At 39.0% G+C, this 13,328-nt stretch overlaps 1 long non-coding RNA gene across 3 annotated transcripts in view; it reads left to right on the forward strand.

The window, feature by feature from the left end:
• Window positions 1-256: 256 nt before the first annotated feature.
• The window catches only part of LOC109438144 (uncharacterized), a 60,154-nt gene continuing 47,082 nt past the window's right edge, over window positions 257-13,328 (forward strand). Inside the window, exons 1-2 of one of the 3 annotated variants that reach the window (XR_012492670.1) lie at window positions 257-377; window positions 1,249-1,397. This is a non-coding gene — a long non-coding RNA (uncharacterized LOC109438144). Of the gene's footprint in view, window positions 378-397; window positions 559-889; window positions 1,161-1,248; window positions 1,398-13,328 lie in introns of those variants that run through there. The other 2 variants (XR_012492671.1, XR_012492669.1) reach the window with 2 other exon arrangements.

Genomic DNA, 13,328 nt, shown 5'->3' on the forward strand with positions numbered 1-13,328 from the left:
TACTTCACCCGGCCTACTTCACCCCGCTGTGGCCCAGCCGCTTCCCAGCAGAACTTAGCTTTTCCTTGAACTTTCAGTGTTGGTTCGATTTCCTCCAGTGGTACCACATGCTGCGGTGCAAGCAGAGCACGTGATCCGGCCAAACAAAGGAACATGTGTGCTGCAAACCATCCCCCTATCACTGGGGCGCCAGCACTGCCAGGAGAGGGCCGGGCCTGCGCGCTATAATTTTTCACCCCATAAGCTTCGGTCTGCGGCCCGACAGAGGGGGCCTGTCTCTCCTGCTTCTTCCAGCACCGCTCTGGAAATAGCTGCCGAACATGCACACCCGGCCAAGCTTCCCACAAACGGCTAAGATTTCATTTCACCTCCGACAGGTTGCGTGGGGGACTCGCTGTTAAAAGATCACTCTCCCCGGACGCTGTCAGGGGGAGGGGCCGGGACTGTATACAGCTGTCAAAAGGCTCAAACAGGAGGCTCAGGCACGTCTGCAGGAGGCTGTCTCAGGCTGCAGGGCATGCGGGGAGGGCCTCAAACCTGTCAGTGTAATGGGCAGCGGTAATTGCATTAGGATTAGTTATTCCTGCGCTCTGCTCATTAGCCCGGAGGGTGGCTCATATCCCGCGAGAGGTGCTGCAGGGATAGGGAGAGGAAGTGCGCCTAACAGGTCGTGGTAACGCAAGACTTGCTATCCGATAGTTTGCTTCCCCCTCCGCCCTCCCTTCCCAGCCCCTACTTTCCTCTGTCTTCCTCTAAACCTCATTTCCTGTCTTTTTCCTGAAGGTTTTATGAAATGCGCAATTTAGAAGATTATAATACAATGAAAAAACAAAACAAAACAAAACAAAACTAGACGGAGGGCAGGGGCTGGGTTGCCTGAGTCCAACGAAGGGAAGAAAGCGATTGGCGTATTCTGATGCCAAAATTAGGCACGAGGATACTTAGGTGCTTTTCCTGGGGGTGGAGGGAGGGGGGCTGGTTTCTGATGTGTTTTAACTTCCTTCTCTGTGTGATGCCTCAAACTAGGATGAAAGAGAGAGGTGGCGATTTCCCGGGATTTGGATCCCAAGGAACCCCACCTTAGATTGTGTGAACTCTAGCGCAGCGCCTACCCACCTGGGAGCTGGTGGTTGCCGGCTGGGTCGTCCCACAGCAATCTGGTTGGTTTGATTAGAGAAGCTCCAGAGAGGAGTTATCTGTTCCTCGTCTATTCCGTGAACAGGGACCCAGTCATTTTATTCTTCACAGCTCCTAGCACCCTGTCTGGCATACAGAAGGTGATAACAAATACATGATGGGTCATCATCATCATCATCATCATCATCATCATGGCAATCAACCTCAAGAGGCACCATGATACAAAGCTCACTTTCAGGCAGCAATGTGACCAATGAAAGGTAATGTAAGTTCTCCAAGGGTGTTTTTCTCATTTGCAAAACAGGATTTAAAATTTTGCCCATAAGCTCATTCACACATGAGTAAATCACCCCAGATAGAGCTTAACACATAGTAGGTGCTCAATAGATGTTAGTTCATCTCTATGTCTTGCTTTGTTCATACCTAAGATAGGGATTTAAAAAAAGAAAACCAACTCTTTGATGTCTCAAGAGGAGGTAATTAATGTTCCTTTAACCCATCTGAAAGGGCCAATAGAGTACAAACTTGTTTTATAATTAAGAAATGTATGAAACCCTGTGCAGGACTAATTGCTGTGCAAATGTAATTGAGGCCTGTGAGGACAAGATTGCCTTTAATGGGTTGCAGCATAGGGGACTGTTTAATATTCTTTAGGGAACTTCCAATACTCAAGTCTCAAGATCAGAGACTGAACCACTAACCATTAGAATCACTACTCAATGGTTTAAAGTGAATACACCAGGGTTTTGCTTAAATAATTATTTTGAAACTGAAGATTTATTGAGAGTTCAGGGTTCAGATTTAGAAATGTCAGAAATAGAGTTTTATTTGTTTCCATTGCACATAATGAATTGCCCTTTAAATAACAAAGCAATGAAAATGCCAAGTACCACGTATGCCAGTGGATTGCCAAATGTTGAATTAGGCCCCAGTGAGACTAAGTTTTCAAAGCCACATACATCAGAGAATTAGAGCATTTAGAATTTTCACAGAAATCATTGATGCACAGGGAGCTTGATGAGAGCACACCCTCATCAAGTCTACAACCCAAACTTTTCAACTTCTACTAAGTGTCATGGGAATACATGGTGATCCTTTGGAGAGGTAGCAACTGAAAGTAACTCCTCAGACAGCCTGTGTGGATTCCATTTACTTATATGGAACACAAATATTCTCCCTTTGACAGTAAAACCATGCGTATGTATTCAAGGTGGGGCTCAGTGGGAATGAGGGGTGAGTTCAGCTCCCTTCCTGTGGCATCAGGCTATGGGGTTCCCTTCTCACAGATGAATCCAAAAGACTGGGTTGGCTTAAGTTTGGGGTCAAATCTTTCTCCACCATCCACAGAGCTTCAGAACACCAGTCTTTTCTCCTTCTTTTACCTCATTTTCTCCTGTCTCCTTTCCATACTCTCCAGATAAGAGATTTCCCTCTATCTCTCAGGCTAATTCATCGGTGTTTTCCTTTGATTTCATTACTTTCTGCCTCTATCTGTGGTTTTGTCCCTTAATTATCATTTTTCTCCTAAATGTATTTTGTTTCTTTGTTCACTTGACCGTTACTTGGTTGGCCCAGTCTGCTTGATTTTGAAAAAACAACAAAAGAACAAGACAAACAAATGAGAAACAGAAACTCATAGACACGGACAATAGTTTAGTGGTTGCCAGAGGGTAAGGGGGGTGGGGGGGTGGGGGGGGAGGTGAGGGTAAGGGGGATCGAATATATGGTGATGGAAGAACTGACTCTGGGTGATGAACATACAATGGGATTTATAGATGATGTAATACAGAATTGTACACCTGAAATCTATGTAATTTTACTAACAATTGTCACCCCAATAAATTTAATTTAAAAAAAAAAAAAAAAAGAAAATAAATCTTCATTGAATTTGTTTTTTCTAGATCTCTCTTTCCTCTTACTACCTGTCTTGTCTACATCTCTTATCTCCACTGTGACACTCTCCAGTGTCTCTTTAATCCCCTGAAGCTTGACTTTGCCTCCTTTAAATCTCCTGATTGCCAACATCAGTGGCCCATTCTGACCCCACCCTCATTTGCTTATCAATTTCTCCTTAAGAGGCTCTGGGTATATGTCATATGGCACTTTTCTAGTCGTTTCTGAATTTCTCTGATTTTTCCTCATCTGGGTCTTCTAGGCTTTCCTTTCTCTTCTTTCTCCCCCAATCCATGTGTCCCTCAATCACCAGAGCTGACATTTATTGAGTACTTACTGTATATTCAAATCCTTCTGTCAACCCTGTACACCAGGTATTTTATTTCATTTTTAGAGGAAGAACCGGGGTAAGATAGCTGGTAGGTATCAATTCCTGGTCTATTCTGGCTTTAGTCCAAGCCCTTAACCAGGCGGCTCTATTGTTCAAGGTTTGGTTCTGTGACTCAGTCTGTTTTTGTACCATTGCCATGCAGATCTCATCATGTTTGCCTGTCCCACCAGATCTCAAACCCTGAATGTGCTGAACTGATTAGCTTGTCCACCCTCCACTCCTTCCAGCTCTCCTTCCTGACTTCTCTAACACAGACATAATTTTTCCAGGATCAAGGCTTGACCTCCAGAACTGTCTTTTATCCTAGCTTACCTCGTTCACCCTTTCATCCTATTAGACACTAGACCTGGAGCATATTTCTTTTGTAATGTCTCTTGAGTATTTTTTTATTATAGTCTCACCACTGTCCATTAAATGGCACCTTATTGGAACTAACACAGTATCCTGATATTCTTTTACCTGCTATTCTTGCTGTTGGTTCCCTCCCACCCAGTTCATCCTGTTCATCATGGCCAGAACAATCTTCTTCAAACATTTCTTTCATATTCACGTGGTTTTGCTCTACGAATTTTAATAACTTCTCTGTACCTGCAATGAGATTGATACTCTTTAACTTGTTATTCAAGGTTTTCTATGTTCGGGTTCCCCAACTTTTCATTCTATGTCACCTCAATATTTCTAAACAACCCCTACCTTTGAATTAATGAATTAATGAACTAATTTCCTGCCTTTTGCTAAAAAATGCCTTAAAACCCTTGTTGCAACCTCATCTGCATGAACCTGGTGTTGTTTGCAAGTACGTGAGCTATGGACCTGGATTCAAAGTCTAGCTTTGCATTTGTTAGCTGGGAGAACTTGAGCAAGTTCCCCAATTTCCCTATGTCTTCCTTTTTCTTATCTGTGTAATGAGGAGATGTCCCGAAGTCTAAATAAGGAAATAGATGCTTACATCTATTGGTGACAAAACAAAGATATTCAACAAATTGTAGCTAAGTTAATCCTTTTTATTTCTCTAATGTGCTTGGTGCTTTTCTGATTATTCTGTGCCTTTGGTTATGATACCCCCTTATGCCCTCTTCTGTGTCTCCACTGATCAAAATACTCCCATTTCTTCAGAGTACACTCATCCCATTGCCTTAGTGAAACCTACTCCTTGCCCAGCTTCCCTTTGAAAAGGTTTTTCTCTAATTTTGGCACTTGGAGCGCGTACCATGCAAATGAACCCTCAATTATATACTGTCTTGTGTCATTCTCTGCTTGCTCCAGGGCTTTATTTCCAGTCAGCTAACCACCTCAGGGTTGGCTGTCCATGAGCACAGCAAGCATCTGGGTGGAGACAGATGTGGAAATGTTAAATGGATAAAACAATAGAGCTGAGAGGAAGGGAAGTAAATGTATTAAACAGCAAAAGTCAGGGAGGGTGTCAGACATCCCCTTTCTGTCTTCCTTTCCACCTTTCTTCTACAAAATAAGTAGTAAGTAATGTATTTAATGGATATCTTTAACAAGCACAAAGGATATGATCAAACGAAAACTAAGTCTAGTTTTGCATTTGTTAGCTGTGAGAACTTGAGCAAGTTCTCCCAGTGCCCATTCAAAATTTATTCAGTGGGGAGAAAGTTTTCCTGCCACTGGATATGGGAGTTTTGACAATATTAAAAAACTATTTATTTATTAAGATATAATTACATACAGCAGTACACATAGATCTTAAGTGTTCAGTTTGATGAGGTCAAGAACTCTATACACCTGTGAAACCACCACCCCTAAACAAGATACAAAATATTTTCATCACTCCAGAAAGTACCCTAAGTCCTCTTTCTAGTTATTTACTTTCCCACCAGCACTAACCCCAGCCCCACTGCTAGACACTGTTGGCAGTGTCTATTCTCTTATAATAGGTTAATCTTGACTGTTCACAGCTTCATATAAATGAATTTATGCAGTATGTACTACGTTTATTTTTTAAATTTATTTTTCATTATAGTTGACACACAATATTATCTTAGTTTCAGGTGTACAACCCAATGATTCAACAAAATTCTTGTGTGTCTCGTTTTTTTGGCTCCCCATAATGATTTTAAGACTTGTCTGTGTGGTTGCCTGTATCGGTAGTCTCTGTATTCCTTTTCTATTGTGTATCACATTGCATTGTTGTGTAGTTCTGTTTTATTTCTAAGTATTCTAACGTATGAGTATTCCACAATCTGTTTATCTCTTCACCTGTTAATAGACACTTCGGTTGTTTCTAGATTTTGACTACCATAAGTAACACTGCTATTAATATATTTGTGCAAGTTTTTCGTGGGCACATGTTTTATTTATTTTGGGTAAAAACCAGTAGTAGAATTGCTGGGTCATAGAGTAAATGAATGTGTGATGAAAAATATGCCAGTGGGAAGTTGGTTTGTTGAATAGTAGAACTGTGTGGTCAAACAGAATCACTCATCAGGTGCTCCATTCGGGTCTTAGTTTTCTCTGTGTTCTTTTCCTTTTGAACTCTGTTATAAGCTGAATCCTCATGTTGCCAGCCATTTGTGTACTTTTATTAAATATTTACAGACTCTTACAAACATGTGGGCCATTAATTAACTTGAAATAATTTCTTATAGAGTGACCTTTAATTTATTTACGCAGTTTTTTTTTTTTAATGGGGTTGAAGTACCATAGAGACATCACTATACTTCTTAATACTTCCATGAACCAAAGACAGATCAAAGATACCCATTTTATGGTTGGGTAAGTTGAAGCACCAAGTGGCAGAAGGAAGGCCAGTAATTCCTGTGCAGATTAGACCCATCTACAATGTTTCAACATTAGTCTGCACCATCCAGACTGAGATGGTCACTACAGAACAAGTGAGCAAACAACAGGCATTCCAGGTCACAAGGTCCCTTCGAGTATGTGTATGTGCTATAACTTCTCTGCTTCCCCACATCACTCATCTCATCATCACAAAACTAATACCCTATTCCCTTTGGGTCATTTCATCCTGGTACTACCACTTAGTAACTCCCTTGAGACGCATCCCAGATATAGCATATTTGGCTGAAAAGTATCAGAAAATTCCACAGCATCACTGCTATGATCTCACTCGTTCTTATAAACAAAGCTGAGTTTGGTCTTGTCTGTATTTATATGAGAAAACTCTCAGGAAATTGACCAAAATGTTGGCAGAGGAAGGTTAATGATTCACTAATGAGGCAGGAAATGTCGTCAGGCCATGTGATCATTAATTTTGTGTATCAGCTTAACTAGGCCACAGTGTGCCCAGATAGTTGGTCAGCAGTTATTCTGGGTGTGCCTGTGAGGGTGTCACTGGATGTGACTAACATTTAAATCAGTAAACTGAATAAATCAGATTGCCCTCCCTAATATGGGTGGGTCTCATCCAATTAGTTGAAGGCCTGGATAGAACAAAAAGGATGACCCTCCCACAAGTAAGAGGGAGCTCCTACTTACTGACTGCTTGGAGCTGGGGCATTGGTTTTTTCCTTGCCTTTGGATTCAACCTCAAATTCTGGCTTTTCTTGGGTTTTGAGGCTGCTGGCTTTTGGAATGAAACTATACCATTGGCTCTCTAGATCTCCAGCTTGCTGACTACAGATCTTGGGACTTCTCAGCCTCCATAATCACATGAGGCAAATATATATATATATATATATATATATATATCTGACTTATTTCACTTAGCATTATATATGTATGTAAATGTAAATTAAATATAATTAAAAAACATTATTTTCTGTGTCTCTGGAGAACACTGATTAACACAGGCCATTGTAGGAGAAGGAGGTTTGGAAGTAAAATAAATTTCGTGCTGAGAAGATGGGATATAAGATTATTTTCAATTGAAAAATAGGTCTTTCTCAGCCTCTTCAATAAATGGTGCTGGGAGAATTGATAGCCACGTGCAAAAGAATGAAACTGGACTGCTATCTGTCACCAACTACCAAAGTTAATTCAAAATGGATCAAAGACTTAAGCATAAGACCTGACACAATAAACTGCATAGAAGAAAACATAGGTACTAAACTTATGGACCTTGGGTTCAAAGAGCATTTTATGAATTTGACTCCAAAGGCAATGGAAGTAAAAGCTAAAATAAACGAATGGGACTATGTGAAACTTAAAAGCTTCTGCACAGCAAAAGAAACCATTGACAAAATAAAGAGGCCACCAACTGAATGGGAGAAGATTTTTGCAAACAGTGCCTCCGATAAGGGGCTAGTATCCAGAATATACAAGGAACTCATGCAACTCAACAACAAAAAAACAAACAACCCAATTGAAAAATGGGCAGAGGACTTGAAGAGACATTTCTCCAAAGAGGACATACAAATGGCAAATAGACATCTGAAAAAATGTTCAACATCACTAATCATCAGAGAAATGCAAATCAAAACCACAATGAGATATCACCTCACCCCAGTCAGAATGGCTATCATCAACAAGACAAATAATAACAAATGTTGGAGAGGCTGTGGAGAAAAAGGAACCCTCATACACTGTTGGTGGGAATGCAGACTGGTGCAGCCGTTATGGAAGGCAGTGTGGAGGTTCCTCAAAGAATTACGAATAGAATTGCCATATGACCCAGCAATCCCTCTCCTGGGTATCTACCCAAAAGATATGAAAACATTTAGAGATAAAGACACGTGTGCTCCAATGTTCATTGCAGCTTTGTTTACGGTGGCCAAGACATGGAAACAACCAAAATGTCCTTTGATAGATGAATGGATAAAGAAGTTGTGGTATATATACACAATGGAATACTATTCGTAAGAAAAGATGATATAGGAACATTTGTGACAACATGGATGGATCTTGAGAGAGTAATGCTGAGCGAAACAAGTCAGACAGAAAAAGCAGAGAACCATGTGATTTCACTGATATGTGGTATATAAACCAAGAACAACAAAAGAACAAGACAAACAAATGAGAAACAGAAACTCATAGACACAGACAATAGTTTAGTGGTTGCCAGAGGGTAAGGGGGGCGGGGGGTGGGGGGTGGGAGATGAGGGTAAGGGGGATCGAATATATGGTGATGGAAGGAGAACTGACTCTCGATGATGAACACACAATGGGATTTACAGATGATGTAATACAGAATTGTACACCTGAAATCTATGTAATTTTACTAACAATTGTCACCCCAATAAATTTAATAAAATAAAATTAAAAAAAAAAGCCTCACTATTAAAAAGTGGTTTTCTCTGAGTAGTGGAAATACAGAGGGTGCCAAAAAAATGTGTGCACATTTTAAGAAATGAAAAACAAACTATTAAAATTGTAATAATACATACAGATAACAAAAGATGAGTACAAGTCACATTTGACTTCTACAGTTACAAAAGGTGCTCAAAGTGGTAACTATCAGAGTCCAGACACTTCTGATTATGGTGAACTAGTGCTAGCGCAACATTGACTAAAGTGTCTACTTATGTACATTTTTTGGCCACCAGCAGTATACATGATTTTTATTATTTTTCTGTATGTGTTTCTGCATATATATTTTACAGATTTTCTAAAAGTACTGTATATTAATTTTCTAAAATTAAACTTTTTTAAATTAAAGTTTATTGGGGTGACAACTGTTAGTAAAGTTACATAGATTTCAGGTGTACAATTCTGTATTACATCATCTGTAAATCCCATTGTGTGTTCACCACCCAGAGTCAGTTCTACTTCCATCACCATATATTTGATCCCCCTTACCCTCATCTCCCATCCCCCACCCCCCTTACCCTCTGGTAACCACTAAACTATTGTCTGTGTCTATGAGTTTTTGTTTCTCATTTGTTTGTGTCATTCTTTCGTTGTTTTTGGTTTATATACCACCTATCAGTGAAATCATATGGTTCTCTGCTTTTTCTGTCTGACTGATTTCGCTCAGCATTACACTCTCAAGATCCATCCATGTTGTCACAAATGTTCCTATATCATCTTTTCTTACCGCCGAATAGCATTCCACTGTGTATATATACCACAACTTCTTTATCCATTCATCTATCGAAGGACATTTTGGTTGTTTCCTTGTCTTGGTCACCGTAAATAAAGCTGCAATGAACATTGGAGCACACATGTCTTTCTGTATAAATGTTTTCAGATTTTTTGGGTAGATACCCAGGAGACGGATTGCTGGGTCATATGGTAATTCTATTCGTAATTTTTTGAGGAACCTCCACACTGCCTTCCATAACGGCTGCACCCGTCTGCATTCCCACCAACAGTGTATGAGGGTTCCTTTTTCTCCACAGGCTCACCAACACTTGTTACTATTTGTCTTGTTGATGATAGCCATTCTGACTGGGGTGAGGTGATATCTCATTGTGGTTTTGATTTGCATTTCTCTGATGATTAGTGATGTTGAGCATTTTTTCATATGTCTATTTGCCATTTGTATGTCCTCTTTGGAGAAATGTCTCTTCAAGTCCTCTGCCCATTTTTCAATTGGGTTGTTTGTTTTTTTGTTGTTGAGTTGCATGAGTTCCTTGTATATTCTGGATACTAGCCCCTTATCGGAGGCACTGTTTGCAAAAATCTTCTCCCATTCAGTTGGTGGCCTCTTTAGTTTGTCAATGGTTTCTTTTGCTGTGCAGAAGCTTTTGAGTTTCACATAGTTCCATTCGTTTATTTTAGCTTTTACTTCCATTGCTTTTGGAGTCAAATTCATAAAATGCTCTTTGAACCCAAGGTCCATAAGTTTAGTACCTAGGTTTTCTTCCATGCAGTTTATTGTTTCAGGTCTTATGCTTAAGTCTTTGATCCATTTTGAATTAATTTTGGTATATGGTAACAGATAGCAGTCCCGTTTCATTCTTTGCATGTGGCTATCCAATTCTCCTAGCAACATTTATTGAAGAGGCTGTCTTTTCTCCATTGTATGTTTTTTGCTTCTTTGTCAAAAATCATCTGTCGATATTTATGTGGTTTTATTTCACGTTCTCAATTCTATTCCATTGCTCTATGTGTCTGTTTTTCTGCCAGAACCATGCTGTTTTGATTATTGTAGCCCTGTAGTACAAGCTAAAATCAGGGAGTGTGATACCTCCATTATTGTTCTTTTTTCTTAAGATTGTTTGGCTATTCGGGGTCTTTTGTGGTCCAAACAAATCTGATCATGTTTTGTTCTATTTCCTTAAAAAATGTCATTTGGATTTTTTTTTAAATTAAATTTATTGGGGTGACAATTGTTAGTAAAATTACATAGATTTCAGGTGTACAATTCTGTATTACATCATCTATAAATCCCATTGTGTGTTCATCACCCAGAGTCAGTTCTCCTTCCATCACCATATATTCGATCCCCCTTACCCTCATCTCCCACACGGATTTTGAAGGGGATTGCATTAAATCTGTATATTGCTTTGGGTAATATGGCCATTTTAAATATGTTGATTCTCCCAATCCATGAGCACAGAATGTCTTTCCATTTCTTTGTGTATTCTTCAATTTCTTTCAAAAATGTCGTATAGTTACAGCATATAGGTCCTTCACATCCTTGGTTAAGTTTATTCCTAGGTATTTTATTCTTTTTGCTCCAATTGCAAAAGGAATTGTTTTTTGTAGTTTTTTTTTCTGGGATTTCATTGTTAGTATATGGGAATGCAATGGACTTTTGTACGTTGATTTTGTAGCCAGCAAATTTACTGTATTCGTTGATTGTTTCTAATAGCTTTTTGGTGGAGTCTGTAGGGTTTTCTATATATAGCATCATGTCATCTGCAAAGAGTGATAATTTAACTTCTTCATTCCCAATTTGGATGCCTTTTATTTCTTTCTCTTGCCTGATTGCTCTGGCAAGGACTTCCAACACTATGTTGAAAAGCAGAGGTGATAGGGGACAGCCCTGTCGTGTTCCTGAACGTAGAGCAAAGGGCTTCAGTTTTTCACCATTAATTATGAGATTAGCAGAGGGCTTGTCATATATGGCCTTTATTATGTTAAGGTATTTTCCTTCTATACCTATTTTATTAAGTGTTTTAATCATAAATGGATGTTGTATCTTGTCAAATGCTTTTTCTGCATCAATTGATATAATCATATGATTTTTGTCCTTTATTTTGTTTATGTGATATATCACATTGAAGGATTTGCGGATGCTGAACCATCTTTTTGCCCCGGGGATGAACCGCACTTGGTCGTGATGAATAATCTTTTTAATGCATTGTTGTATTCGATTTGCTAGAATTTTGTTTAGGATTTTTGCATCTGTATTCATCAGAGATACTGGTCTGTAGTTTTCTTTTTTTGTGCTGTCCTTACCAGGTTTTGGTATCAGGGTAATGTTGGCCTCATAAATGAGTTAGGGAGTACTGTCTCTTCTTCAAATTTGTGGAAGAGTTTGAGCAGGATTGGTATTAGATCCTCTTTGAAGGTTTGGTAGAATTCACTAGTGAAGCCATCTGGTCCTGGATTTTTGCTTTTGGGAAGGTTTTGGATGACTGATTCAATTTCGTTACTGGTGATCGGTGTGTTTAGATTTTCCAGTTCTTCATGGTTCAGCCTTGGAAGGCTGTATGTTTCTAAGAACTTGTCCATTTCTTCTAGGTTGTTGAATTTGGTGGCATATAGTCCTTCATAGTATTCTTGGATGATCCTTTGTATTTCTGTGGTGTCCGTGAAAACTTCCCCTTTTTCGTTTCTGATTTTGTTAATTAATGTCTTCTCTCTTTTTATCTTAGTGAGTCTAGCCAAGGATTTGCGAATTTTATTAATCTTTTCAAAGAACCAGTTCTTTGTCACATTAATTTTTTCTATTGTCTTTTTTGTTCTCTATTTCATTTAGTTCTGCTCTAATTTTTGTTATTTCCTTTCTTCTGTTGACCTTGGGTTTTACTTGTTCTCCTTTTTCTAGTTCTTTAAGGTGTAACATGAGGTTATTTATTTTGGCGTTGTCTTGTTTCTTGAGATAGTCCTGTAATGCGATAAATTTCCCTCTTAAAGTGCTTTCGCTGCATCCCAAAAATTTTGGTAGGATGTATATTCATTGTCATTTGTTTCTATGTATCTTTTGACCTCTCCTCTAATTTCTTCTTTGACCCAGTCGTTCTTTAAAAGTGTGTTGTTTAATCTCCATGTAGTTGTGTTTTTTCCCCGCTGTTTTTTGCAGTTGATATCTAATTTCAAAGCCTTGTGATCAGAGAATATGCATGGTATGATTTCAATCTTCTTAAATTTGCTGAGACTGATTTTATGTCCCAATATATGGTCTATCCTTGAGAATGTTCTGTGTACACTAGAAAAGAATGTATAGTCTGATGTTTTAGGATGAAGTGCTCTATAAATGTCAATTATGTCCATTTCATCTAATGTGTCATTTAGGGCTGCTATTTTGTTATTTATTTTCTGTTTGGATGATCTATCCATAGCTGTCAATGATGTATTTAAGTCCCCTAGTATAATTGTGTTTTGGTCAATTTCTCCCTTTAGTTCTGTTAGTAGTTGCTTGGTATATTTTGGTGCTCCCTGATTGGGGGCATAAATATTGATGACTGTTATGTCTTCTTGTTGTACAGTCCCCTTCACCATTATGAAATGTCCATTTCTGTCTCTTGTTATCTTTTTCACCTTGAAGTCTGTTTCATCTGATATCATTATGGCTACACCTGATTTTCTCTGGGTACCATTTGCTTGGAGTGTCAATTTCCACCCTTTCACTTTGAGTCTATGCTTGTCCTTGTAGCTGAGGTGTGTCTCTTGGAGACAGCATATGGTTGGGTTTAGTTTTTTGATCCAATCTGCTACTCTGTGTCTTTTTATTGGTGAGTTCAGTGCATTACATTTAGGGCGATTATTGATATGTGAGGTTTCCTATTATTCTATCTTTAGTTTTCTGGAAGGCTGTGTCTCCATTGTTTCTTTGCCTTTTTGTTGTTGTCTATTATTTCTGTGTGGTTGT

The sequence above is a fragment of the Rhinolophus sinicus genome, linkage group LG16 (genome assembly GCF_036562045.2).
Source record: "Rhinolophus sinicus isolate RSC01 linkage group LG16, ASM3656204v1, whole genome shotgun sequence".
In the NCBI taxonomy this organism is placed as follows: domain Eukaryota; kingdom Metazoa; phylum Chordata; class Mammalia; order Chiroptera; family Rhinolophidae; genus Rhinolophus; species Rhinolophus sinicus.